Here is a 21,992-nt window from a genome sequence, read left to right on the forward strand (position 1 = left end):
ATCACGTAACTAGGAAAACAATGATAAGTTTATCGAAATGGTCGAAATCTCAACTTTAGTGATGAAGAGAAAAACTGAGAAAGAGATTGGTAGGTATCTAACAGGAAACGTAATTTCAAAAAACAGTACACTCTAGTGCACTTCGATTAATGTATTTTAAGCTTTAGTCGACGTGCCAGAGTGAGCCACCTTTTCAGAATGAAACAATATAATATTACCATGTATATTCTTGGATTAGTTAGATAGATGTTTTGTTGACTAATATAAATCTATTATTAAATAATATGATCACTAATGTTGGACGTGTTTTTATAAATTTAAAACAAACAATATAAACATAAATAAAAAAAAAGCTATTTTTATAATTTTATATTATTTAAAATTACAAAAACAAAAACCTTAATTTAATATACAATTACATGAGATTAATCGATTTAAAGCTAAACATTTAATGCTTTTACAGTAATTTTTTATCTTCGGTTACAAATTACACTGCAATTTTTAAAATTTCCATAATTCAATTTTTGAAGAATAATTATTTCTTTGTTTTTTTAAATAATAAGTTGAATTAAAAATAATAATTTAATATAATACTTACCTACCTTATATTACTTTTTGCGACCTTTATTAAGTATATAATTGGCGAAGATAATATTTTTATATCAACAATTTTACGAAATTTTGTGGTATAATCATTGTCACCCACTAATCAATAATTACTAATCACTATATAATAATAATTAAAGAGTTATTTATTTTAAGATACCTTTTTGATTATTAACTTCGAGCGTAGTTTTTAGTAGGAAATTGGATCTTACTTTATCTTTACTTTGGTGGATTAAAAATAGAAATTTCTCAGTGATTTTTATGATAATCGAGAAAAACAAATAAAAACACAAACAGTTACAATTTTAATATTATTATCAAGATAATTTTCTAGAAATCTGCGTTGCTATAAAACTAAACCGTCTTCGTTCAATATATCTTTTTATTGTATACAAACCTAACCTTAATGAATTGGTTAATTGAAGTACATACGATAGTGTCCACTTATATTTTACAACTAAAAGGTTGTTTTAGATTTATTATTACAAAAAACAAAAATTCTTATTGGCCGGAGCAACAACTAGTTACGTGAATTATTATTATAAGAGCTATAACTATAAAATTATTTTTAAAATATTTCCGAAAATGCTATAATGAAGTAACTACGTATTCACATTCATAATAATACTAGAAATTTTTCTTTTTACTGGCCACAATAACTATCGCGTCAGAACATAATTTGTTTGATATTATTGCTCTTATAATATTATTCCATTCAATTTTTTGTTTAGTAATAAATAATCAGGTTTAAAGAGATTATTTTAATTTTATTTATATGTATAAAATAACTTATCTAATTATTTTAAAATAGGTACCTACATATTTATTCATAAAAAATGAATATTATTATTAATAATTAACATACATACATTTGGGTACATAATAGGGTTGGTAGTATTTTCGTTATACTTATACCGGTAAGCACCGACGTTGAAAGGTAACTGTTGGTTAGGTACCAACAATATTTTTGGTATTTAAGATTACCAGGGTACTGTGATTTGGTAATACCATTACTATACCGGTAATAAATAAATACCTGATAATGTTATCAACATTTTAAATAGGTTCCGCCGGCTAGGATAATTACCAGAATTTTCGCTTACTATTGTACATAACTATGGCGGTATAGCAATTGACCAGTTATTTCCTATAAATCAAAATTATACGTTAATATTAATCGCAACAATTAAATATGTATTAATATAATTTTTATAGTTTTTTTTTAAAACTATTATCATGTATTTAGTCATGGTATACCTATATATTATACAATAGAAAATAATTTTAATTGATTTTTTTTAAAAAAAAATGTATTATTATTTTTAAAGTTTTCCTGAAAAAATGATCTAAACTTATATAATTACAATTTTTTTTCTTAAAACAGATAGCATAAGTTAATAAATTTAACAGAGTACAATAATAATTAACATAGGTTTTTTAATTGATGTTCCTGCTATCTTATTTTTAGAAAAATAATGATACGCGTGGAGGTCGTCATAACCGCACACTTACCGTTCATAACCGCTCATTTTACACCGTTCAATACCGCACACATTTATTGTATTGTTAAAAAGGGGAATTTGAAAGATCGATAGTTCAAAACTGTACACATTTAATTCACAGTAAAAAATTAAACAGCAAAATCATAAAATCCTTTTCACCTGGACAAGTAGACATAATCTCAACAAACGCCTTGTGGCAAACCAAAAAAAAGTTTTAATCAGAATTCAGATTGTAAATTTTTATTATCGTATTTTTTTTTGATATTGGAATAGAACTGATTTTTCTGTATACCTAATTTCGAAAGTTTTTTTTTATGATTTTGTGATCTTGATTAAACATGATTAACTGGTGTGCGATACTAAACGATATAATGTTATTTTATACGTTATTAATATATATTAATATGTGCGGTATTTAACGGTTTGACTTATAGAAAAAATGTGGGATCAAGGTATATAAGTGTGTGGTTTTGAACGACGATCTTTTTTTGAAATTGTGTGGTTATGATCGACGCCCGAATGATGCTATCTAAATAATATGTTTTAAACGTTGGTTAATTTAAAAATGTTCATAAAGTTTTTTGTGATTTTTAAAAAACTTAAAAATTGGACACACGTGCACTCCGCAGGTTATTGCGCCGGTTCATCAGAGCGTAATTATTATTGGTCTGTAATAAATATGACATTTTTTACCGCTTTTTATACAGGCTTACCTATATCAAATTAAAATAGTCTCTCTAATTGCCAGTTATAAATTATAACATATGGTTGATTTCCGGTTAATATTGTTGGGCATATATAATTTTATTCGCCATTAGATATACTATATACAAACGCATTATAAATTGTTATTTGTTATAGGTATTATAATACTAATGTATTTTCAATGGGAAATAAAATGTTGTGCGTGATGGTCAAAGTACATTGTCGAACACACAATCAAGGTCCTTATTATTGCACATAGTTATTAGCTCACAACAGACCAAGGAGCGGTGAAATAAACTAATAGTCGTCGAAGACTGTTCATGATAATATTATATGGCAATATGTAGGTATATGAGGTTTTGCTATACCGTTATTAAGCGTGCGTTTTTTTCCTATGGTCAAAAGTTGTTGAATTATTAATACAAGTGATTTATAACATGCAATGTCACTCTAACTAGAGAAAAGTTTTGTTGAAAAAAAATATATACACGATAATGATAAAAAGTAAATAGATGATAAAAAGAATAAATATAATTTGTTGCGTATATTAATCATCCTGTTGATGATATGTAATATAATTGTGCGTATAACATATTTTTTTTATTCATATATCGAGTAGCAATAGATAATGAATACAACTAAATTCAAAAATAAAGAAAAACTTTTTCAATTTTAAAACATGTTTTATATAAAAGTCAGACTTTTAGTGTGTTTTCGATAAACCATCAATATAATATCATTAAAACGCACTTATTTAATTATATAAGCGTATATCATTATAAATCATTCAGGGATCGAGGTAAAAAAACCACATATTTATTAAACTGGTTTGTATATTGAAGAATTAAGAAACATTTTTATTTACGTTTGTTCAAAATGATTATTTAGTACTTATTTATTTGATTAATAATAGTTGAATATAAAAAAGTAGGTAAACGAGTACCGTTGCTATACATTAGGTGTAAAGTGGGTAAGTAATATGGGTGTGTTTAATTTGAATTTAATTTTATACGAAAAACGAATGTGAACAGAAACGGTCTATCAACCTATAATCTATATCACTAAGTGATTATGTTTTTTTTTTTTGATAAATCTAATAGTCAATAATTTTATTTTTAGTACTATAGTATATTTTTCCCCAAAAATATTGTATTTATTATACTATTAATACTTAATTATTATAATATAAAATTATATCATATTATTATATCAATTTATATAAAACAGAATTTAATAACATCTTTCTGTAAACATCATAGAATAGTAAAAATAGATAGTTCTTATAAATGGTGACATGTTAAAATATTCCATGACAAAATATCCCGTGTGAATATTAATTCAAAATTTATACTTTTTTATAAAAGTTATATAGATATCATTACAATACAATTATTATTAACATTTAAAGAATACAAAAAAATTAATTAAAAAACGTTTAAAACATATTAAAACGATACGTTTTTCGTTAAAAATTATCATATTTATTATAATACTATATTATGTAATATTATTTTTAAGTATTTATTGTTACTTGTTTCATCATATCTTCTTACAAAATTTAATCGCTCATCCAAAATCTTATATTTTCATCTTTTCTTTTGTTGATATAAAATTAAACACTATACTATTATCAAAATAACGAATAACACACATTCACTTTAAAATAAATTTGGATTATTACTTATAATCGCAACTTTTACAATAAAGATTAACATTTAAAATTATTATTTACGCGGGGTATTTAGGCTTAAGGATATTATATCGTTGATTCTTTTTGCGGGATATTTTGTCGCGGAACTCCTATAAATAAATAATATTTTAAAACAAATCAAAAATAATATTACGTATAGTAAAATATATAGTAATAAAATACATAAAAGTTTAAGTCCCTATAAATAATATTTTTGAATCATAACACAATAATAATTAACATACTGTTATTTATCATTTAAATAAGTAATTTCGTGCAAATTTGAACTTAAAATGTCAAAAATAATATATATTATTTTTATTTTGAATTGTATGGTTCCAATAAACTTATGAGGAAACTTGTATTACATTTTTGAAACTTAGATATAAAAAGAAATGTTTTTATCAGCTTTTACTACTAAAAAATAGCTTGTTATTTTTTGTGGTTTTAAAAAAATTCTTATTTCAAATGCATAATTTAAAAAAATTATTGTATTTTTTATATTTCTTTTACAAATATAAGTATATCTTTTGTGGAGGCTTATATTTAATTTTTAAGCATTTCTACACAGTAAATAATTTTTAATCGACATTTATAAAAAAAATAAATAATATAAATTGAAAAATGTAACGATAATATAAACATTTAATGAAAATTTCAAGTAAAGTAAGTTAAAAATTTACTACGAAAATCCCGTTTTTCTTAATTTTTGGTTTGTTTTTCCTAATTATAAAAATAAGTAGGTACTGTGAATTTTTAAGTCTTACCTCTCTAAAGTAAAAACTAAATCCAATTTGATATCTAAACCACCCCCATTTTTGAAAAAAAAACACATTATGGTAATCGCTTTGCTTAGAATTTAAATTTATGATCGTATTAACTATTAACACATGGATAACACTCTTCAAATATTTAAAAATGCCACGTAGGTACCTACGTCTATTTTGAAAAATAAAAAAAATAAAAAAATAAAAAACATCTTAGCCTATGTTATAAAATATTGTAAAACTATTTTAAAATAATAAATATATGTGATCCCCGCAGAAAAAATTAATTTTCAATTATTACGCTAGTCGCCAATTATTGATTTGAAAAAAAAAAACAATATTAATAAACACGTTTTAGGACGAGTGGTCATGACATGGTTAGCTTTGTATTAAACTCTATCCACCTTTTTTTTTTCATATTCTAATTAATAATTTCACTTTGAAATATATACGAATCGTGATAATACGTATTTCTAGTAATTGACAACAACATTATTACAGCATCTATATTATATATATATAGAATTTGGATTCACTTCAATGTTGTTACTAAATTATATTCACGTCATACATAATGCTAATATAACAATATGCGTATATAATAATATATTTCCTTAAGATATCTACCATACTGGCATAATAATATATCGTTTAGGGGCTAAGGTCTTCGAGGTTCTGTCGAAGCGGTATGGTAGTCGGGTTGTAATATGTATATAGTGGGTGAACTTACAAAGGAACAATGAGAGCAAATGTTTGCGAAAATCGTTGCCAGTTAAGGCTGAAAATTGTGTTTACACATGCACACTAAGGAGATGATTAAATTTGCGTGGCCTGAGGCAGCGTTAGTAAACAGACACAGATGGCAGCAGCAGCAGCCGCGGTGGTTGACTTCGTTTGGTTTGGAAGCGATGTGCATATAATAATGTAGATGTATTATAACTTGTAAGTATACGTAAATATATATATATATATATGTATTATGTATGTACATTATACTATACATGGTAATACGGTATATACTATAGCCTAACCTATACCGTATAATATATTATATTCATATTATATACAAAACAATAATAACATTCTCTTTATACCAACCACCATTGCTCCACATAGGTATTACTTTACTGCAATACTGTACTATGGCGATTCTTATAAATAAATATTTTAAATAAAAAAAAACCATATTTGTTACGTACAACGTTAAGAATTGCAGCACTTAATAAACCGTTGAATAACAATATTTTGAACTTATACTATAATATAATGAAATAACAGTTAAAGTTAAAACTTTAAATTGTAATCTTAGTTTTTTTTTTTTAAATTATATTTTAATAATTATTATTTAAAACAGAGTCCTTCACAGTCTTATTAGTTATTACATTTTAACTTGCTATATATTGAAAATTGTATACAAAGTTAATTTGTTTAATTTTTTATTATGTTTCATAAATTATTAGTACAATTAATATAAATTTAAAATCTTAAATAAATATTCAATTTTACAATAGTATAATTACTCAGATAAAACAAAAAATAATTCAGCTATGACAAACGTTAACTACGCGTATCTTATTAAAGCTATTTTTGTAAAATTAAGTTTTTTAACTTTTAAAGTTATATTAAATAGATAAAAATAGATAATTGTATGAATTCATTTCATTCTAATTTTAGTAGTGACTAATATATATTCATAATTTTATTGATCATGAATGGATTATAATAATCGGTCATTGTAGATATATTATATAATATAGAAGTTATGCTCTTTATCATAAGAAAAAAATATATTCATAATTATTATTGGTGATGGAATATTTTTTTTTACTTAAGGTAAAAAGGTGCTGCTAGTATCAATTTAGATTAAATAAATAAGTAGATTTTATGGTAAGTGTGTTTGAGTATAAAATTTACAAAATATTTTCCATCACTCATCATTTAAATTCATATTATAACAACAACTATTTTTTTCAAATACATTAAATTATAATATTCATCTATATAAATTAAAAATATAAAATTACAACAATTTAAACAATAATTATAATTTTAAAGCATTAAGTCGAAAATAAAGTATAAATAAATCTTAAATATTTCGATTACAAATCATGTAAATGATTAAATTATTGAAAAATCAGTTAACTAATAAAGTATGAGATACAGCACGATATAATTTCCTTAAAAGCAATAATTGTTTAGGTTGTTAACAAAAAATTGTTCAAATGGATGAACATCAATATTATGATATAAAATATAAAGTATGCAATTATTTCCTAATGTCTATACGCATTTAGGTAGTTATATTTTTGTATTTTATGGTAAATAATCAAGTTAAAGAAATTAACATCATTCTTATCACTATCATCGTTTTTATTTGTATAAATCTTATAAGTGTTTTATAGGAATTTATCTTGTAGATATCTGTGGTTCTAATAAATTAGATTCTGGGTACCTACTAAGGGGAGCGAGTTTGGAGATTGGTTTTACAAATATTGATTTTTAGTTTTTTTAATTGTTTAGTTTGTTGTATTATTTTTTCTAAGAACAATTTGTGGGTAAAAGGTTTCAAAAATTTAATGTAGCACTTTAAAGATTGAAAATGTATGGTACCTATTTTGTTTTGAGGAAGTCGTTCTCAGATTTTCTCTGTTGTTATTTCCTTGTAAGGAAAACTTACATATAAAAGACTTGAATAAATAAATTATTTAAGCAATATGTTTGTACAAGAATGTGAGATTTATTTTACTCCGCATACAATTATTATTTTTAAATCTATATTTATAGCCAAATGTAGATATTCCCAACAGATAAAAAATTAAGACTCGATATACTTAAAAGAAAAATTGATTTGGGATTAATTTAAAAGAAAGACAACGAAAATGGTTCAGCGTACGCATATAAACTATAAAGTACCTAACTCTATTCAATTTATTTTGAAATTATCAACTTTATGATATAAAGTTTGAAAATGATTACATCACTTTAAATAAATTGTTAATTTTTTACATGTTTATTGCATATTTTAGCACATTGTAATAAAACGAAATGTTATAAAAAAATATAAATCTATAGCAGGATTATAATAATATAATTATTGTCTTAACCTTAACTATAGTAATATACAGTGTATTATGTAATTTTAAAATGTTCAACTTATGGTATAAGTATACAAATATAAGACGCGGTATATGAGCCTGCTGGTATATATATTTATACATATACATACAAGCGCATCTACATCATAGAAGTCCTCATACTGTACACCGTCTATACGATCTACACCCATGTAATGTAATATGCGTGTTTGGGCACCCGACCTATCCCGTATAATATAACCGTGTGACGTGCGGTATATATATATATATATATATATATATATATATTATTATGCGCGTTTATAAAATACCTACAATACCTATACCTTATAATAATATTACATATAGATACGCATTATTACACCTATACAAAAAGGTTACCAGCGTACGTATATGAAAAACTGGGCTCAAGACGTGTAAGTCCCCCCGCCACTCTCCTCCCCCCCCCAAAAAAAAACAACCCGACGATCGACCTCCTCATATATACCGAGTCGGAAACCGCTGTTCGCGTGATCCAATGTCTATGAATGTTTTATAGGGACCAGCGTTGCGTGCGGCGGCGTGTATACAAGTTTATTATATATGTGTGTGTGTGTGTGTAACTATATGTACAAGACGATTCCGCTCGCCGAGTCCTCTCCCACTGCTCCTTATATATATATAAGTATATAACTGCCGCACCTCCTTGCACAGTTGAAATTTTAAGTCCACGCAACCACGCACGGCCAATATTGACTGTGTATATAGCGAGTGTGTGTGTGCGTCTGGTCCTATCCCGAGCGCGTTTATTGGTCGCCGATATCAAAAGGTGATGGTTTGCTCTAGTTAATTGGATTTGCTACCGTAGCGTATTCTCTGCGGACACAATTACTATATATATATATATAAGCATACGTGATCCGGCGTCATTGAAATGCGTTTAACTCCACGTAGAATTTATATATAACGATCTATAATATATATATTTATATATATATATACCTGCAGTTATCGCCGGTTTTTGCGCGTCGCTAAACGATAAATATAAATACATATATAATATATAGTTCTATATACCTATATATTATACAGTATGTCCCAGAAGTCCCGTATGGCCGTATCCCCCTTATTATAGTATTTCTGTGGCAAATCAATATATTTAAATGCGTTTATTTTACAGCAATTAGTAAGAAAATTCTAATTGATTGGCATCAATTTCAAAACATCTTTTTTTAAATTTTCAAGATACATACAGCCATTATTTTCATCATATGTTTCAAAACAACTTTAAAAAAAATGCTTAAAATTAAATAAAAATTGATCAAGTTTAAGTAAATTAAGTTTTTGATTTCGTAAAAATAAAATAAATAGCTATGTTAATTAAATACGAATCGTTTACTTTAATCGAAATCGATTGGATCGTGGATTTTTTTTTTAAGTATAGATTCACTGGAAACAATTAATTTATCTCCAAATATTGGATATTGAAGTATTTGGAGTTTCTATGTAGTGCCCAATCATTAATTTCAAATGACTTTTTCATCACTTACATAAAAATTTTTGAACAAATTTGAGCTTTACGCACCAATAAATTATGGATAATATTTTAGAGATTCAATTACACGTCTATGAAAGTTAATGGTGTGGTCAATATTTGTTGCGTTTTTTGATCTATTTCCATCTGACCTATTTCGTTTATTGACATTACATAAGAGTTAAAATTAGGTTTTCAATAACATTTAAAAATCAATGAAATAACTCAATACTATAGGTACAACTAAATTATACGCTAACTAATATAAACGGTATCAGATCGATATTGATTTACTTTTAATATTTTGTTATAAACCGTTTAAAAAAATATAATCAAAAATGGCGATCTCGAAAATTTAAAAACTACAATGTTTTGAAATTTTCGATATTTTTTAAAAAAAACTTGAAATATTATTAAATGATTAATAAGAATTTCCTTACTAATTAATGTAAAAAAAACACATTTAAATTTATTAATTTTTTACGGAAATATTAATAGTAATACTGGACTTCTGAGGCACACTGTACATAGTACTATGTACGCTACAGTTCCACGTACTAAATATATGATCCTACGTGATGAACTTAAATTGAAAAATCGAAAACTCTGTTTTGAATTTAGTTTTAATATAAACTCAATGTGGTAGATATATATTTGGCGTGCGTTTTATTTGAGTTCATATAGATCCATCCCATAGATGGAAGGAAATAGTTTTAATGGTAAGGAAACTCAATGTGTTACAAAGACTTAAAAATAAATAAATAATAATGTATACCTACAATAATAATAATAATAATAATAATAATAATAAAAATTATATTTAACACTTCACATAATCCTGTAGTGTTAGTAACTTTTTTTTAACAGGTCTTTGCTGTCAATACTATATAATCCACTAGATCCTGTTATTTGCAAAATTTAGTGGATATAGGTCCCCATTCTACTCTGGTTTCAGATCCAGCTAGTATGTCTCTTTTTACTACATCTAACCACCAGTCAACCACGCAGCTTTTTCTTATTTATGTTGTTCACGAACACTGTTGACTTTATCTACTATATTGGATATCCAAACATGTCCTGCCCACTCCAATCTCGCACTTGTTATAAATTAAACTATATACTAATATATAATTTCTTTCTATAGCGATCTGTTTGTCTTGAATGCCAATAGTATGTATGAATTTACGTATCTAATTTTATTATTTATTTGTTCACGTGCAATTACATAATCTATTGTATTGGTGTTCGAACTTACATTTTATATATAGTTATATGGGTGTATTTTTATCGTTTAGGAATTAACACAATATATATGTGTAGTCAATATGTATTATTTAACCGTTTATACCTGGTGTGTTTCATATACGTATAAGTTGTATGCATTCTGTAGGTAGGTATATATGCGATTTCTAATATTTACATAAAATATTATGCGTCGTTATCCGCCGGATATCATGATAATAAGCCACGGGGATAAATCGAAACGAGGCGGGTGGGTACCCTTCACGAAACACGAAACGTGGTCACGACCTGCATAATAGCGTCATGAATGTACGATAATAATATGACATTATAATATAAATACGGACAGACGACGAGCAGGGCAAGAACGAGCTAAGGGTATAACCATGGTATAAGTTTACCCAGCAGTATTACAAACGCCGACGAAACTGTTTTACTCTCCGTTGCTGGGTTAAATGTATTATATTATTATAGATAGTCGCAGTTAATATTTTAGTTCGGCTCTTTATATAAACCGCAAACAGGCTGCTGAACTAAATATTTTTGCTGGCCCTATACAAAACGTCCAATAATGAAATGTATCATAAATTATTAAAACTCGGGAATTATAAGCATTTTGAGAATAATAATGACTTATTTATAACAATATTATTTAAATAATTCACTGACGTGGATTCAGACGATTAAGTGTAGAACACACAGTGTATTACACAATACTGATCAACTTTTACCTGTAGGTATATAAATATAATTATTCTAATCAAAAATAGTTACAACTCATATCAAGCGTACGCCGCGTACATCATACACAATAATATACAAGGCATTATATTAAAAAACTATATTTTAAAAATTATTTATTTAAAAAAAAATGTGTTTTCAACTTCTTTTTTCAAAGCAGAATATTTTTAAAGTGATACCATGTGTAAAAATCAAATTTTAGATGAATAAATAACGACATATAAGTAACTCGTAATAATTAAAGTATATAAATTAATTAATGGGATGAAGTGGTACGTAAAAATCCCGAAAAATATGGTTGGTCCACTTCTTTGCTCATCTAAATTTTAAAAACTATTCGTCCGGAATTTGATTTTCATAGATCGAAATACTTTGAATAGAATCCGGTTTCAAAATATGAAGTTAAGTGTGTATATTTTGTCGTTCAAACGAATAAAATCTTATAAAATATGGCGTGACAGCGATAGAAAAATAAAAAGCATCTAAAAAAAAAGAAATTGTGGTTTCTAACGAATTAAACCACATAACATAAGAGGAATGTTTTCTATAAGCCATTAATAGATTATAATAATATATAGTTGGTTTTCCGAAATAACGACGAACGTCTCACGTCAAATGGATCGCCCCGCGTTATGTGACGCCCGCGCACATTGTCGCGCGGTACCTAATGCCTAAACGTCGTGCACGTGACCGGGGGAATATAACGTCATGTTTGGCCGCACCGGAAACTCGTAGCTATACATAATATACAAAACAAACGTGAACACAGTATACATAATATTATACGAAGGAGAGCGGATCAAAGTGATTGCCACGCGGTAGGTATACCCGTGTACGACGCACTAGCTGCACGGTGATGGTGGTAGGTACCTATGTCTACGGGGTGCGATTCCATAACGTCTTGGCTGCTTATTTGCGTACGTAAAACAGACAGACATCATAGACGCATACGCGCACACGCTCCGAGGCCTTTGCACGTGTAGGCGTGAGTGCGCTTTTTGCGGCGGAACTACGCGGCGGCGGGTTGAGGGGCGGGCAGTGGGCGACTTTTGGCGGCTATATGCACGCGCCCCGGGAAACGTACTTTCCCGCGCCGCCGCCCGCCCGCCGTCACCCCGCCGCGACGGATCCGCCGCCGCATATGTCCCACGCGGGGGCAATATCGCTATCATTTTCCGCGCGTATAAGGCATTGGCAATAACACAAATACACGCACGCACACACAGTCACAAAGCCTAAGAACATCATCCCTTAGATAATCCCCGGGGACCTCGCGCAGCATCCGGCGCCGGGCTGCTGCAGTACCCCATGACCGAAACTCCCTATTCTCTCTAATACACACACCGTGCCACCGTGTACGCACGCACACGCGGGCCCGCGTTCACTTTTATGCGACGTGTATATTTTTATTGTTATCATTTATTCCCCTTATATTTATACTCATCTACTACTGTGTATGCTCACACAAACACATTCGCATAATACTATATCCGGCCGTATATACGCCATATATTGTGCGCGGGTGTGGGTGTGCAACAACGTTTTTGTTGCATATACCTATTCGAATATATATATATATATATATATATATATGTGTGTTTGTGTGTGTGTGTGTACAACTAGTGTGTATAACGCTCGCGCCATATTTTATTCTGTTTATGTGAAATTCCACACGGACGGGCGTGCCCCGTGTATTATATTATATCACATACCGCGTTCGTGTGTGTGCGTGTGATGCAGTGTATAGTATCAGAAATTAGATTCGCTCTTTTCTATCTTACGTCATTTGTTTTTTGTTTTTTGTTTTTTTGTTCTCGTGCTATTCATCCGGAATGCCGGCTATAGGGTACCTACGCACGTTTCGCCGAAAACCTGCATATTATTATACGTCTTGTACCGCTCGTCCGGATCTCTTTGTCTGTAATGCCGCGTGTGTATCGTTACAATACGACGACGTTTCCAGTGCCCAGTTGCATTATCCCCGCAAGCTAAACATTTAACGATTCAGTATGGCATGACTATAACGGCCCCTTATAAACATGATTGGTCCATTAGCACAGTCATCGTATTAGGTAATTGCAGATGATATACTTACGCGCGCAGTAATATATTAATAGCAAGGATTCAGGACTGAGATTTCGATACACTTTGCATTGTGTTCCAACAAATATGTTTCGTGTATTTGTCAACCATAATTAGAATTTTTCATTTTAATTGTTCAGCATTTTTGGACAATTTTGTAGTTGTAAGGTTATTTTTTTCATTTTCATATTCTATAGGACATTCAACAATAAAATCAGGATTTTTAATTTTATCTAAAGGTTTATACTTAAAAACGTAACTTTATAATGTATCAACAAGGTTTTTACCTCATCCAAATTTTTTTATTATGCGACGTAAAAATCGAGATAACGAGTGGTGATGGATAATTCAATGACAATAATTTTTCTTTTTTCTATTTAAAGTCTCCAGAAAAATTTGAAAATGTGCAGTTCAGCCATATTTTTAAATACATTTATAAATAACGTATTTTTAAATTATTATAAAAATAAATTGCAATTTATAGGCGTATTATTTTGAATTTTCAGCGCATAAAAATATTTTTTTGGAATTTTTCAGAGCGTTATATTTCCAGACTTTGTAATAAACAACATTTATTCTGATTTCTTATGCACACTATGCAATAAATAGAAACACACGTACAATTAAAATAAAATATACCTATTATTATTGTTTTAGTTATCCAATCACCATAATATACAATTATTTTATTTTTCTCTTATCTTATATTATTATACATAAAGTTGTATATTTTAATATCATAGCTCAACCTAATTTTATTATATGTTGATTAATAATGGTTAAAAGCCTACACTAATATTTACTTTGATTTTTAAATTATAATATTGTTTATATATTGTTACAGCATACTTGTTCCTCAATATATACATATATACAAATAGTACTTAATACAGTTATATACGTACAACAATATTCAGATATATTATTTCTCTGACACGGTTGTCAGTCGACGGAACGTAAAATTAGTTCAAAACGAGTACGGGTACGTACAAGAATAATTGTAATTTGATTGACGAGCCCGGGGGGACAGCACGTGTCCAAAAGTCCTTTTTGTGTTTTGCGAAATGCAACGATGAGCGCGGGGCACCCTACGCCACGCGACCGTTTCCGTTTCACACGAGTGGCCCGAGGACATCCGCCGCAACACACACTTGCTTAAATTGATTATGTTGGTATAGCTTTATTAGATCAAAACTATATGGTAGGTACCTACGCGTTTTATAGTTTTGTTTTTATTTTTTTTTTGTGGTTACGATATTATATGGGGAGCAAATTCGACGAAATAGCTGTTTCTTGTTTCTATTACACAGCGGGGCTACACAAAAACATCTCAATATCATATCACCCAAGTAATTGCATGTTTTTAAAATATTGTATATACGCTGATTAATTAACACATACTATTTTGTAACTATAGTTTATACCGTGACCTAGATTTTAAAATTACTTACGTGTAATATTTATTTGTATTTTTTACTAAATATTCTATAATTTATGGTAATATTAAATTTAAAAACTAAATTGAAAGTAATTAATTATAAAACAAACAAAAATTAACTTACTATAAAAGTTTAAAAAAATTAAGATTTTGGGCTAAACCATTTAGAAGAATGTGTAGGCTTTTATACATTTTAAAGTGATGAAAAATTGTTCATCGTAGAGAACGTTTAATAGTGAATAAATCACTCACTCTACGTAAACAACTTTAAAATAATATAAAAATATGTACGTAATAACTTTTTTTGTGATTTTTAAAAATTTTCTTCAAATACGTCGTTGGGTTTTAGTAAAATAAGAATATATTTTATCTATATTTTTTTTTATTTACAAGAATTAAAAGAAAACATACATATATCTTTACCATTACTATAGTTGAATTTTAATGAGAATATAATTTTGAATAATATGCAGCTATTGAATTGCAAAATAAATTAGTTCTATCAATGTTTTTTAAAAATAATATATTATATATAAAAAAAATTATGAATTAGAAATTTTAGAAATTTAAAGCAATTAAGTATAATAATATTATTAATATTAATTATACTTATGACATTTCGCTGGTTTATCGCATCAAGGAACATACAGGCAAGTATATATAATGAATAACAAATAATTGTATTGAATTTATAATTACACTAGATATTTATAAATATATTATTATATATGTAAATTATAAGTATTTAAATATAATTTAAATAAAAATTACGAGTATACTTATTGTTTCCAAACAAAATATATTTGATTAGTATAATGATTTACGTTCTACGTGTAAAATAGAACAATGTGTTAAACAGAAAATAATATACAGCACTACGTTAGGGGAAATCCTGTGGGAAATTTCTTCCCTAATCTACCCACTGGCCTAGTATTTTTCACCCAAACAATACAGTCGTCTTTAATAATTAGACAAATCAATCTTGTAAACGGTGTGGTTGATGTGTTCCCCTTTTAAAGACTATTATCACTTGCCAGTCCGGTGATTCGTTACGATGAACCCTACATACAAGCTGTTAATCATTCTTTAGTAAGACTACAATTCTAGTTTTATTTTCCAAATTTTTAACTGTAAGACAAAATCACTATACTTACACATATTACTATTATAATTTTGCATTTGTTACATTAATCATGTATAATGCATGTGAATTGTGAGTTTATCATATACATCACGATGTGTGTGATTTTTGTTACAGCTTCTTGCGTAAGTACACCGAACTTTTACGACAGATCAAGCAAATACGTTTTATACCAAAATAAAAATAGAACGTGATGGAAATATAAATTGTCATTTATACTAACACTAATCTAACCGAGAACACCATATTTTTTTGTTCTAAAAATGACGACCGAAATATATTTTGAAATATAAGTATTAGGTATAGTAGTATATATATAAAAAAAATAAAGTATAACTATCTAAAATATTGTTAAAAAGTGAATTTTAAAATAATTTAATCACTAAGAACCGCTAAAAAACTAATAATCATTAAGCAGAAAAATTAAGTCTATAGTTTGTTATAGTAGTTATTATAGTAATAATGTGTTATTAAATTAATATACCTGTTATATTATTATTTTTTTTTAATTTTTATATTATTAAGTTTTTTTGCTGACTTTATCTAACTTTTTGTAGTAACAGTATTTTTTTTTTTTTTTTTGATAAATTATAGGTAGTAGGTACATTTGATAAATTTAAATTATTTACAAAAATTTACATAGATATTTAGAATAGGATATAGTATGAAAATAATAATAATATAAAAATTTTTATAAGATTTTTTTTTTAAATTCTGAGCAAAGTGATGAATGTATTGATTTTATCATTATGTGTTTTGTTGTTTTGTTTTGTGTGTATGAGTGTGACTATACGGTAAGTTGTCAATAAAATGTTTCGATTTTCAAAAATGGGGGTGGTTTTGAATATTCAGCAGTAAAATAATTATTTCTCCTCAAACAATTAATAATATAATTATTGTATTTCAAAAGTAAATTGTAGGATCAAATTTTCAATTTATTTTAGTTTTTTTTTTTATAAAAGTTGATGAAAAATTATTTACTCAGTAGAAATGCTTGATAATTTATTACATGAATCTACAAAATATATTATTATAGCTGTATAAGATACCAACTCGACTCCTAATTTACAGATGAGCGGTACCACTCACTTACTTATTCTTTTTTTTCATAATATATATATTATATAACTACAAAATTAATTTTGATTAAGTGAGAACATTATATATATTGAAAATTACGTATCTACATTGAATTTAACTATAAAAAGTAAAACTTAAGTAATTATACAGTTTTTTAAAAAAAATTTAATAAATATAAGACTAAAAAAGTTTAAAGTTAGTTAACTATATGTTAAAGTGTATTTAAAGTTTTTTTTAGGTTGTTTGGAACTTAGATGTTTTTTTTATTAAAAAATATAAATGTACTATTATAGTTAAAAATTCAATATATGTAAGTGTACTAAAAACTTTTAATATAAATTATTGTTTTAGTTTTACAAATATTAAAATTGAACTTTTAACTGTTAAATTCATATGTCCTAAATCTATGTATTTATTTTGCATTGTAATTACATACATTTCCTTTAGTTTTTTTTTAACTTCTCTCGTATTGCAGTTATTTTGAATACATCTAAGAAAAAATGTTTTAAAGCTATACTAATGTAAATTTAGCGATTACACAACATAAATTAAATTATTTGAAGAGAATGATTACATATTTTTAAACTTTTATTTATAAAATAATTATTGGGATTATTTTAAAGTAAATAAACCTTTGATTAAATTAAGTTTTCATAATATATATTATAACGTATATATTTGTAAAAAAAAGATAAAATAATATATTGTTATTGAAAGTTAACCATGTCGATCGTCAAAATTATGAAAATTTTTGAATTATTATTTTTTTTTAAATGTAAAATAAATTTCTTTATAAGTTGCTCTTACAGTAAATTAAAATCTAAAAAATACATAAGTATTTACATTTTTTTTTTATTGACATTTTTAAATTTTGACAAAATTGAACATTTAAATTTTTAAATGATAAATGATGGTTTCAATTATTTTCTACTATTAAAAATGTTATTCTTTGAGGCATAACTTTCCTACTGAGTATATTATTAGATAATATACATAATAAAAATATGCCCATAATATTTTAATTAATCTTAAGCTATTTTTTAGTAGCTTATTTTTTAATTTATACGACGAATAATAACTTATATTTACACTATTTAATTGTACGTTAGTAGTTAGTATATATTATATGCGGTTGATTTTTGGCGAAATTTAGTTCAACTTCGACCTACTGCATATCACTAATAGAAAAATAAATGAATAATATATTTATAAATATACATTATACATAATATATTAAACTCAAATAAAATATTTTTATAAATGTAGCAATACAATATATCCTTCGTTTATTCCTAACTGGATAAAAAAATATTATATCAAAAAGGTATAATATAAGAATATACGTTTTTAAAATATATACGAATTATATTTAATTTTAAAATAATTTTGGTTTTTGTTAATTTTTAAAAAATGAATTATCATTATTTATTAGTATATTACAAGAAAATTATCTACAAAAAAGTATCTTGTAATCATTTTTTTTTTTTTTGGTTTTCAGGCGATGTAATAACTTTCATTATTTACGTATTATTTAGTTTTTACAATGATTTATTATATTAAATAGGTATTTGATTCGGCTTCATCTGATAAGTTTCCTGACTGCTTCTAATTTTATAGCTATAGTTTTCCCGAAAACTTCTCTAAAGTTTAGTTTTGTCACGTATTGACATTTGGCTGGATTTCGAGTAAGATTTGTTAAATTACTGTTATAAATAATTTTCAAAAGTTGGTCTTCCATGACCATGAGGTGTCCAATGTCCATGTGTAATTAATGTTTGTCTTCTATGAAGTCAGTTGATATTATTAATTTCTCTTTCTATCCTTTGGATTTTTAATGTTTTACCACAGTAGAGTTGTTTGATCTAATAGTTTATAAGTTAGTTTTAATAATAAATGACGCTATACAGTATAAATGAATGTATATAAATCATAAAAAAAAATAAAAAAGCTTATGTCGTACATTGGTAAGCATATTTTGTTCAATATTTCTAAAACAAAGAGTAATTTAATAAATCAGATCCGATTAGTTTATCACACAAGACATCCCCTCAAGCGAAAACTAATGGACTTTTGAGATTCTTTTTCAATGAAAACGACATAATGATTTATCCTACACTACCGTTTGGAAAGGCTATTGTTTGATTGAGCTATCGTGTTTTTTCGTTTTACTCGCCTGTTGTAGACTTAGACAAAGCCACATCCTCTCCTTGCTATACCTACCTACCAATAAGTGATTTTATCTTACTCTCGCACAGATCGGCCAATAAATCCAAATTTGCTTAGACATTTTCTACTGGAATCGATCGTCTTCTGGCAGCAACACCACCACCTCTACCATAACCTCCAGTCACCACCACTACCATCGCTGCGTTGGTTAGATAACACAACGTTTCTCTTCACTAACACACGATGGAAATACCGATGGCACAGGAGACCTGCAGGGCGAATCGATCTCTGAGGCTTTTAGCAGAGGCGGCGATAGAGTAGCACTTCCCCCGCTGTTGTATACACTCGACGTGGCTCGTTGGCCTCGCTGTCATCCGAAATCATGACAGTAACATTTTAATTTTTAACTACCCGTTGGAGATAACCCTTCACTCTTTCCTTCGTTTACCAGTAGTATGGCGGCACTGGCATATTGAATCTTTTTGGGCTATAGTTTTATTCGAAAAATCACATTTTTAATTCGACGGAACCACTGACGTATTTCAATTGGTGAGAGTAACTTTTCTCGTAATTTATGCATTATGTAATAAGTAATAACTATATTATGAATTAGCAAGAAACATATTCTGTATAATTTCTGACTAAGAAATGCCAGTAGTTTTTTGTTTGGATTTTTATATTGATATTTTAACTATAGGTAAATAAAAATACCTATAAATTATAATTTTTAATTCATAACTTATAATATGAACTATATCGGTATGATATAAAACATAAGTTGCAAATAATTAAATTCAATTTATCTACCAACTGTAAGATATTTTATAGTAAAAAATTTAATTAATGAAAACAAAATTTACTTTTGTTAATATTTCTGATAGATACATATTATATTTTAGTCAACTTTCGCTAAAGTCGGGATCTTTTGTTTTTAATAGATGGCTTTATAGAAAATTCAATTATATTATTGGTTTATAAATTATTACAATTTTTTATTTAACCAGTAATTAACACAATATAAATAGATTTTTTTTCTTTTGATATATACATATTTATGATTAATGCGGGGTTTTAAAAAATACACGTTTTCTCTATAGTTTATTTAATATTTTAAATTCACAATATTACTGGTTATGTAACATAATTCGATTGCTAGTAAAATCTAAATATAGTGGCTATACTGATTTTTGTTATATTTAAATTTATTTGTAAGAGCTAACAATAGGGCTAAAATAATTGAATCAGTATTTGAGTAAGGGGGAAGCTAAAGTGAAACAAATCACCGAGTGACTATATCCTCATCGATGGAGGGTTAAGTCTCGCCCCGGGTCTGTTTGGATGGCTGTTATTGATACATGTAGTACACTAAAAACGAGTTTACTATATTAAAAAAAATTCAATTTCCACACGATGTTTAACTGGTAATTCTATGAAAAAAAAACAAACCCAAACAATTATGTTGTAATTGCATACTTACTACCAAAATAACGACTCTGCATTTAAAAGACTTATTTAGATTATGATATATATATATACAAAGTATATCTATAGCTAAATAACATCGAAATACATAAACATGAACTATATGATTTATAAAATATACCTAACTTTTTATATTATATTTTCTATGTAAAAAAAAATAGTTTATTATTTAAACTTGAAAATATTATTAAAAGATAAATTTATTATAAATTATAAATTATAAATTGTATCATAATTTGTATATTTTAAATTTAATTAGCTATAAAAATATTTCAGATCTATAGCTAATTTCATCAAAATATTACGGATATGATTTGAATATTATAGATAATTAAATACTCTATATATTTTGATTATACAAAAAATTAAAATAAATTTGCATCAAACTTATACAAGCTATAATTAATTTCGAGACCATTTCTGCCATGACATAATTATTTTGTAATTTTTTAAGACAACTGGTAATTTTGAAATTGTATTCGAGTACGAAATAGTGTGTTTTCATTAAATCGTGTACTATGCAATTCCATGGATAATTTTAACGTAATAATTTATATAATATAACAAATAACAACATTTTACAGTGTTCTTTATTGAATCATCTTTGTTTATCATAAGGTTATGATATTTTGGTTTCAGTATGTAATTTTAACAATATATAATTGTACTCGTAAATTATATTATATTAGAACTGCGTATATAATAAATACATATTACATTAAAATTATTAATATTTTATCTA

This window comes from Rhopalosiphum padi, chromosome 4, assembly GCF_020882245.1.
Source record: "Rhopalosiphum padi isolate XX-2018 chromosome 4, ASM2088224v1, whole genome shotgun sequence".
NCBI lineage: Eukaryota > Metazoa > Arthropoda > Insecta > Hemiptera > Aphididae > Rhopalosiphum > Rhopalosiphum padi.